This window comes from Tachypleus tridentatus, chromosome 3 (assembly GCF_004210375.1).
Source record: "Tachypleus tridentatus isolate NWPU-2018 chromosome 3, ASM421037v1, whole genome shotgun sequence".
In the NCBI taxonomy this organism is placed as follows: domain Eukaryota; kingdom Metazoa; phylum Arthropoda; class Merostomata; order Xiphosura; family Limulidae; genus Tachypleus; species Tachypleus tridentatus.
This window is the reverse complement of record NC_134827.1, coordinates 41,293,607-41,304,198: the sequence shown is the minus strand read 5'-3', so window position 1 is coordinate 41,304,198 and position 10,592 is coordinate 41,293,607.

The window sequence follows — 10,592 nt, the reverse complement described above, 5'->3', positions numbered from 1 at the left end:
CTATAGAATATTGAAAGAAACAAATCCCTTACTAACGCAGTGTGATGTGGGAATATAACCGGCTATAGAATATTGAAAGAAACAAATCCCTTACTAACGCAGTGTGATGTGGGAATATAACCGGCTATAGAATATTGAAAGAAACAAATCCCTTACTAACGCAGTGTGATGTGGGAATATAACCGGCTATAGAATATTGAAAGAAACAAATCCCTTACTAACGCAGTGTGATGTGGGAATATAACCGGCTATAGAATATTGAAAGAAACAAATCCCTTACTAACGCAGTGTGATGTGGGAATATAACCGGCTATAGAATATTGAAAGAAACAAATCCTTACTAACGCAGTGTGATGTGGGAATATAACCGGCTATAGAATATTGAAAGAAACAAATCCCTTACTAACGCAGTGTGATGTGGGAATATAACCGGCTATAGAATATTGAAAGAAACAAATCCCTTACTAACGCAGTGTGATGTGGGAATATAACCGGCTATAGAATATTGAAAGAAACAAATCCCTTACTAACGCAGTGTGATGTGGGAATATAACCGGCTATAGAATATTGAAAGAAACAAATCCCTTACTAACGCAGTGTGATGTGGGAATATAACCGGCTATAGAATATTGAAAGAAACAAATCCCTTACTAACGCAGTGTGATGTGGGAATATAACCGGCTATAGAATATTGAAAGAAACAAATCCCTTACTAACGCAGTGTGATGTGGGAATATAACCGGCTATAGAATATTGAAAGAAACAAATCCCTTACTAACGCAGTGTGATGTGGGAATATAACCGGCTATAGAATATTGAAAGAAACAAATCCCTTACTAACGCAGTGTGATGTGGGAATATAACCGGCTATAGAATATTGAAAGAAACAAATCCCTTACTAACGCAGTGTGATGTGGGAATATAACCGGCTATAGAATATTGAAAGAAACAAATCCCTTACTAACGCAGTGTGATGTGGGAATATAACCGGCTATAGAATATTGAAAGAAACAAATCCCTTACTAACGCAGTGTGATGTGGGAATATAACCGGCTATAGAATATTGAAAGAAACAAATCCCTTACTAACGCAGTGTGATGTGGGAATATAACCGGCTATAGAATATTGAAAGAAACAAATCCCTTACTAACGCAGTGTGATGTGGGAATATAACCGGCTATAGAATATTGAAAGAAACAAATCCCTTACTAACGCAGTGTGATGTGGGAATATAACCGGCTATAGAATATTGAAAGAAACAAATCCCTTACTAACGCAGTGTGATGTGGGAATATAACCGGCTATAGAATATTGAAAGAAACAAATCCCTTACTAACGCAGTGTGATGTGGGAATATAACCGGCTATAGAATATTGAAAGAAACAAATCCCTTACTAACGCAGTGTGATGTGGGAATATAACCGGCTATAGAATATTGAAAGAAACAAATCCCTTACTAACGCAGTGTGATGTGGGAATATAACCGGCTATAGAATATTGAAAGAAACAAATCCCTTACTAACGCAGTGTGATGTGGGAATATAACCGGCTATAGAATATTGAAAGAAACAAATCCCTTACTAACGCAGTGTGATGTGGGAATATAACCGGCTATAGAATATTGAAAGAAACAAATCCCTTACTAACGCAGTGTGATGTGGGAATATAACCGGCTATAGAATATTGAAAGAAACAAATCCCTTACTAACGCAGTGTGATGTGGGAATATAACCGGCTATAGAATATTGAAAGAAACAAATCCCTTACTAACGCAGTGTGATGTGGGAATATAACCGGCTATAGAATATTGAAAGAAACAAATCCCTTACTAACGCAGTGTGATGTGGGAATATAACCGGCTATAGAATATTGAAAGAAACAAATCCCTTACTAACGCAGTGTGATGTGGGAATATAACCGGCTATAGAATATTGAAAGAAACAAATCCCTTACTAACGCAGTGTGATGTGGGAATATAACCGGCTATAGAATATTGAAAGAAACAAATCCCTTACTAACGCAGTGTGATGTGGGAATATAACCGGCTATAGAATATTGAAAGAAACAAATCCCTTACTAACGCAGTGTGATGTGGGAATATAACCGGCTATAGAATATTGAAAGAAACAAATCCCTTACTAACGCAGTGTGATGTGGGAATATAACCGGCTATAGAATATTGAAAGAAACAAATCCCTTACTAACGCAGTGTGATGTGGGAATATAACCGGCTATAGAATATTGAAAGAAACAAATCCCTTACTAACGCAGTGTGATGTGGGAATATAACCGGCTATAGAATATTGAAAGAAACAAATCCCTTACTAACGCAGTGTGATGTGGGAATATAACCGGCTATAGAATATTGAAAGAAACAAATCCCTTACTAACGCAGTGTGATGTGGGAATATAACCGGCTATAGAATATTGAAAGAAACAAATCCCTTACTAACGCAGTGTGATGTGGGAATATAACCGGCTATAGAATATTGAAAGAAACAAATCCCTTACTAACGCAGTGTGATGTGGGAATATAACCGGCTATAGAATATTGAAAGAAACAAATCCCTTACTAACGCAGTGTGATGTGGGAATATAACCGGCTATAGAATATTGAAAGAAACAAATCCCTTACTAACGCAGTGTGATGTGGGAATATAACCGGCTATAGAATATTGAAAGAAACAAATCCCTTACTAACGCAGTGTGATGTGGGAATATAACCGGCTATAGAATATTGAAAGAAACAAATCCCTTACTAACGCAGTGTGATGTGGGAATATAACCGGCTATAGAATATTGAAAGAAACAAATCCCTTACTAACGCAGTGTGATGTGGGAATATAACCGGCTATAGAATATTGAAAGAAACAAATCCCTTACTAACGCAGTGTGATGTGGGAATATAACCGGCTATAGAATATTGAAAGAAACAAATCCCTTACTAACGCAGTGTGATGTGGGAATATAACCGGCTATAGAATATTGAAAGAAACAAATCCCTTACTAACGCAGTGTGATGTGGGAATATAACCGGCTATAGAATATTGAAAGAAACAAATCCCTTACTAACGCAGTGTGATGTGGGAATATAACCGGCTATAGAATATTGAAAGAAACAAATCCCTTACTAACGCAGTGTGATGTGGGAATATAACCGGCTATAGAATATTGAAAGAAACAAATCCCTTACTAACGCAGTGTGATGTGGGAATATAACCGGCTATAGAATATTGAAAGAAACAAATCCCTTACTAACGCAGTGTGATGTGGGAATATAACCGGCTATAGAATATTGAAAGAAACAAATCCCTTACTAACGCAGTGTGATGTGGGAATATAACCGGCTATAGAATATTGAAAGAAACAAATCCCTTACTAACGCAGTGTGATGTGGGAATATAACCGGCTATAGAATATTGAAAGAAACAAATCCCTTACTAACGCAGTGTGATGTGGGAATATAACCGGCTATAGAATATTGAAAGAAACAAATCCCTTACTAACGCAGTGTGATGTGGGAATATAACCGGCTATAGAATATTGAAAGAAACAAATCCCTTACTAACGCAGTGTGATGTGGGAATATAACCGGCTATAGAATATTGAAAGAAACAAATCCCTTACTAACGCAGTGTGATGTGGGAATATAACCGGCTATAGAATATTGAAAGAAACAAATCCCTTACTAACGCAGTGTGATGTGGGAATATAACCGGCTATAGAATATTGAAAGAAACAAATCCCTTACTAACGCAGTGTGATGTGGGAATATAACCGGCTATAGAATATTGAAAGAAACAAATCCCTTACTAACGCAGTGTGATGTGGGAATATAACCGGCTATAGAATATTGAAAGAAACAAATCCCTTACTAACGCAGTGTGATGTGGGAATATAACCGGCTATAGAATATTGAAAGAAACAAATCCCTTACTAACGCAGTGTGATGTGGGAATATAACCGGCTATAGAATATTGAAAGAAACAAATCCCTTACTAACGCAGTGTGATGTGGGAATATAACCGGCTATAGAATATTGAAAGAAACAAATCCCTTACTAACGCAGTGTGATGTGGGAATATAACCGGCTATAGAATATTGAAAGAAACAAATCCCTTACTAACGCAGTGTGATGTGGGAATATAACCGGCTATAGAATATTGAAAGAAACAAATCCCTTACTAACGCAGTGTGATGTGGGAATATAACCGGCTATAGAATATTGAAAGAAACAAATCCCTTACTAACGCAGTGTGATGTGGGAATATAACCGGCTATAGAATATTGAAAGAAACAAATCCCTTACTAACGCAGTGTGATGTGGGAATATAACCGGCTATAGAATATTGAAAGAAACAAATCCCTTACTAACGCAGTGTGATGTGGGAATATAACCGGCTATAGAATATTGAAAGAAACAAATCCCTTACTAACGCAGTGTGATGTGGGAATATAACCGGCTATAGAATATTGAAAGAAACAAATCCCTTACTAACGCAGTGTGATGTGGGAATATAACCGGCTATAGAATATTGAAAGAAACAAATCCCTTACTAACGCAGTGTGATGTGGGAATATAACCGGCTATAGAATATTGAAAGAAACAAATCCCTTACTAACGCAGTGTGATGTGGGAATATAACCGGCTATAGAATATTGAAAGAAACAAATCCTTACTAACGCAGTGTGATGTGGGAATATAACCGGCTATAGAATATTGAAAGAAACAAATCCCTTACTAACGCAGTGTGATGTGGGAATATAACCGGCTATAGAATATTGAAAGAAACAAATCCCTTACTAACGCAGTGTGATGTGGGAATATAACCGGCTATAGAATATTGAAAGAAACAAATCCCTTACTAACGCAGTGTGATGTGGGAATATAACCGGCTATAGAATATTGAAAGAAACAAATCCCTTACTAACGCAGTGTGATGTGGGAATATAACCGGCTATAGAATATTGAAAGAAACAAATCCCTTACTAACGCAGTGTGATGTGGGAATATAACCGGCTATAGAATATTGAAAGAAACAAATCCCTTACTAACGCAGTGTGATGTGGAATATAACCGGCTATAGAATATTGAAAGAAACAAATCCCTTACTAACGCAGTGTGATGTGGGAATATAACCGGCTATAGAATATTGAAAGAAACAAATCCCTTACTAACGCAGTGTGATGTGGGAATATAACCGGCTATAGAATATTGAAAGAAACAAATCCCTTACTAACGCAGTGTGATGTGGGAATATAACCGGCTATAGAATATTGAAAGAAACAAATCCCTTACTAACGCAGTGTGATGTGGGAATATAACCGGCTATAGAATATTGAAAGAAACAAATCCCTTACTAACGCAGTGTGATGTGGGAATATAACCGGCTATAGAATATTGAAAGAAACAAATCCTTACTAACGCAGTGTGATGTGGGAATATAACCGGCTATAGAATATTGAAAGAAACAAATCCCTTACTAACGCAGTGTGATGTGGGAATATAACCGGCTATAGAATATTGAAAGAAACAAATCCCTTACTAACGCAGTGTGATGTGGGAATATAACCGGCTATAGAATATTGAAAGAAACAAATCCCTTACTAACGCAGTGTGATGTGGGAATATAACCGGCTATAGAATATTGAAAGAAACAAATCCCTTACTAACGCAGTGTGATGTGGGAATATAACCGGCTATAGAATATTGAAAGAAACAAATCCCTTACTAACGCAGTGTGATGTGGGAATATAACCGGCTATAGAATATTGAAAGAAACAAATCCCTTACTAACGCAGTGTGATGTGGGAATATAACCGGCTATAGAATATTGAAAGAAACAAATCCCTTACTAACGCAGTGTGATGTGGGAATATAACCGGCTATAGAATATTGAAAGAAACAAATCCTTACTAACGCAGTGTGATGTGGGAATATAACCGGCTATAGAATATTGAAAGAAACAAATCCCTTACTAACGCAGTGTGATGTGGGAATATAACCGGCTATAGAATATTGAAAGAAACAAATCCCTTACTAACGCAGTGTGATGTGGGAATATAACCGGCTATAGAATATTGAAAGAAACAAATCCCTTACTAACGCAGTGTGATGTGGGAATATAACCGGCTATAGAATATTGAAAGAAACAAATCCCTTACTAACGCAGTGTGATGTGGGAATATAACCGGCTATAGAATATTGAAAGAAACAAATCCCTTACTAACGCAGTGTGATGTGGGAATATAACCGGCTATAGAATATTGAAAGAAACAAATCCCTTACTAACGCAGTGTGATGTGGGAATATAACCGGCTATAGAATATTGAAAGAAACAAATCCCTTACTAACGCAGTGTGATGTGGGAATATAACCGGCTATAGAATATTGAAAGAAACAAATCCCTTACTAACGCAGTGTGATGTGGGAATATAACCGGCTATAGAATATTGAAAGAAACAAATCCCTTACTAACGCAGTGTGATGTGGATAATATAACCGGCTATAGAATATTGAAAGAAACAAATCCCTTACTAACGCAGTGTGATGTGGGAATATAACCGGCTATAGAATATTGAAAGAAACAAATCCCTTACTAACGCAGTGTGATGTGGGAATATAACCGGCTATAGAATATTGAAAGAAACAAATCCTTACTAACGCAGTGTGATGTGGGAATATAACCGGCTATAGAATATTGAAAGAAACAAATCCCTTACTAACGCAGTGTGATGTGGGAATATAACCGGCTATAGAATATTGAAAGAAACAAATCCTTACTAACGCAGTGTGATGTGGGAATATAACCGGCTATAGAATATTGAAAGAAACAAATCCCTTACTAACGCAGTGTGATGTGGGAATATAACCGGCTATAGAATATTGAAAGAAACAAATCCTTTACTAACGCAGTGTGATGTGGGAATATAACCGGCTATAGAATATTGAAAGAAACAAATCCCTTACTAACGCAGTGTGATGTGGGAATATAACCGGCTATAGAATATTGAAAGAAACAAATCCCTTACTAACGCAGTGTGATGTGGGAATATAACCGGCTATAGAATATTGAAAGAAACAAATCCCTTACTAACGCAGTGTGATGTGGGAATATAACCGGCTATAGAATATTGAAAGAAACAAATCCCTTACTAACGCAGTGTGATGTGGGAATATAACCGGCTATAGAATATTGAAAGAAACAAATCCTTACTAACGCAGTGTGATGTGGGAATATAACCGGCTATAGAATATTGAAAGAAACAAATCCCTTACTAACGCAGTGTGATGTGGGAATATAACCGGCTATAGAATATTGAAAGAAACAAATCCTTACTAACGCAGTGTGATGTGGGAATATAACCGGCTATAGAATATTGAAAGAAACAAATCCCTTACTAACGCAGTGTGATGTGGGAATATAACCGGCTATAGAATATTGAAAGAAACAAATCCCTTACTAACGCAGTGTGATGTGGGAATATAACCGGCTATAGAATATTGAAAGAAACAAATCCCTTACTAACGCAGTGTGATGTGGAAATATAACCGGCTATAGAATATTGAAAGAAACAAATCCCTTACTAACGCAGTGTGATGTGGGAATATAACCGGCTATAGAATATTGAAAGAAACAAATCCCTTACTAACGCAGTGTGATGTGGGAATATAACCGGCTATAGAATATTGAAAGAAACAAATCCCTTACTAACGCAGTGTGATGTGGGAATATAACCGGCTATAGAATATTGAAAGAAACAAATCCCTTACTAACGCAGTGTGATGTGGGAATATAACCGGCTATAGAATATTGAAAGAAACAAATCCCTTACTAACGCAGTGTGATGTGGGAATATAACCGGCTATAGAATATTGAAAGAAACAAATCCCTTACTAACGCAGTGTGATGTGGGAATATAACCGGCTATAGAATATTGAAAGAAACAAATCCCTTACTAACGCAGTGTGATGTGGGAATATAACCGGCTATAGAATATTGAAAGAAACAAATCCCTTACTAACGCAGTGTGATGTGGGAATATAACCGGCTATAGAATATTGAAAGAAACAAATCCCTTACTAACGCAGTGTGATGTGGGAATATAACCGGCTATAGAATATTGAAAGAAACAAATCCTTACTAACGCAGTGTGATGTGGGAATATAACCGGCTATAGAATATTGAAAGAAACAAATCCCTTACTAACGCAGTGTGATGTGGGAATATAACCAGCTATAGAATATTGAAAGAAACAAATCCCTTACTAACGCAGTGTGATGTGGGAATATAACCGGCTATAGAATATTGAAAGAAACAAATCCCTTACTAACGCAGTGTGATGTGGGAATATAACCGGCTATAGAATATTGAAAGAAACAAATCCCTTACTAACGCAGTGTGATGTGGAATATAACCGGCTATAGAATATTGAAAGAAACAAATCCCTTACTAACGCAGTGTGATGTGGGAATATAACCGGCTATAGAATATTGAAAGAAACAAATCCCTTACTAACGCAGTGTGATGTGGGAATATAACCGGCTATAGAATATTGAAAGAAACAAATCCCTTACTAACGCAGTGTGATGTGGGAATATAACCGGCTATAGAATATTGAAAGAAACAAATCCCTTACTAACGCAGTGTGATGTGGGAATATAACCGGCTATAGAATATTGAAAGAAACAAATCCCTTACTAACGCAGTGTGATGTGGGAATATAACCGGTTATAGAATATTGAAAGAAACAAATCCCTTTACTAACGCAGTGTGATGTGGGAATATAACCGGCTATAGAATATTGAAAGAAACAAATCCTTACTAACGCAGTGTGATGTGGGAATATAACCGGCTATAGAATATTGAAAGAAACAAATCCCTTACTAACGCAGTGTGATGTGGGAATATAACCGGCTATAGAATATTGAAAGAAACAAATCCCTTACTAACGCAGTGTGATGTGGGAATATAACCGGCTATAGAATATTGAAAGAAACAAATCCTTACTAACGCAGTGTGATGTGGGAATATAATCAGCTATAGAATATTGAAAGAAACAAATCCCTTACTAACGTAGTGTGATGTGGGAATATAACCGGCTATAGAATATTGAAAGAAACAAATCCCTTACTAACGCAGTGTGATGTGGGAATATAACCGGCTATAGAATATTGAAAGAAACAAATCCCTTACTAACGCAGTGTGATGTGGGAATATAACCGGCTATAGAATATTGAAAGAAACAAATCCCTTATTAACGCAGTGTGATGTGGGAATATAACCGGCTATAGAATATTGAAAGAAACAAATCCCTTACTAACGCAGTGTGATGTGGGAATATAACCGGCTATAGAATATTGAAAGAAACAAATCCCTTACCAACGCAGTTTGATGTGGGAATATAACCGGCTATAGAATATTGAAAGAAACAAATCCCTTATTAACGCAGTGTGATGTGGGAATATAACCGGCTATAGAATATTGAAAGAAACAAATCCCTTACTAACGCAGTTTGATGTGGGAATATAACCGGCTATAGAATATTGAAAGAAACAAATCCCTTACTAACGCAGTGTGATGTGGGAATATAACCGGCTATAGAATATTGAAAGAAACAAATCCTTACTAACGCAGTGTGATGTGGGAATATAACCGGCTATAGAATATTGAAAGAAACAAACCTCATTAACGCAGTGTGGAAATATAACCGGCTATAGAATATTGAAAGAAACAAATCCCACTTAACGCAGTGGATGTGGAATATAACCAGCTATAGAATATTGAAAGAAACAAATACCTTATTAACGCAGTTTGATGTGGGAATATAAACGGCTATAGAATATTGAAAGAAACAAATCTCTTACTAACGCAGTGTGATGTAGGAAAATAACCAGCTATAGAATATTGAAAGAAACAAACCTTTACTAACGCAGTGTGATGTGGAATATTAACCGGCTATAGAATATTGAAAGAAACAAAATCTTTTACCAACGTAGTGTGATGGGAATATAACCGGCTATAGAATATTGAAAGAAACAAATCCTTACCTAACGCAGTGTGATGTGGGAATATAAACCGGCTATAGAATATTGAAAGAAACAAACTCCTTTACTAACGCAGTGTGATGTGGGAATATAACCGGTTATAGAATATTGAAAGAAACAAATCCCTTACTAACGCAGTGTGATGTGGGAATATAACCAGCTATAGAATATTGAAAGAAACAAACCTCTTACCAACGCAGTGTGATGTGGGAATATAACCGGCTATAGAATATTGAAAGAAACAAACCCTTACTAACGCAGTGTGATGTGGGAATATAATTAGCTATAGAATATTGAAAGAAACAATCCCTTACTAACGTAGTGTGTAGTGGAAATATAACCGGCTATAGAATATTGAAAGAAACAACCTTTATTAACGTAGTGTTATGTGGGAAAATAACCGGCTATAGAATATTGAAAGAAAACAACCCTTACTAACGTAGTGTGATGTGGGAACATAACCAGCTACAGAATATTGAAAGAAACAACCTCTTACTAACGTAGTGTGATGTGGGAATATAACCGGCTACAGAATATTGAAAGA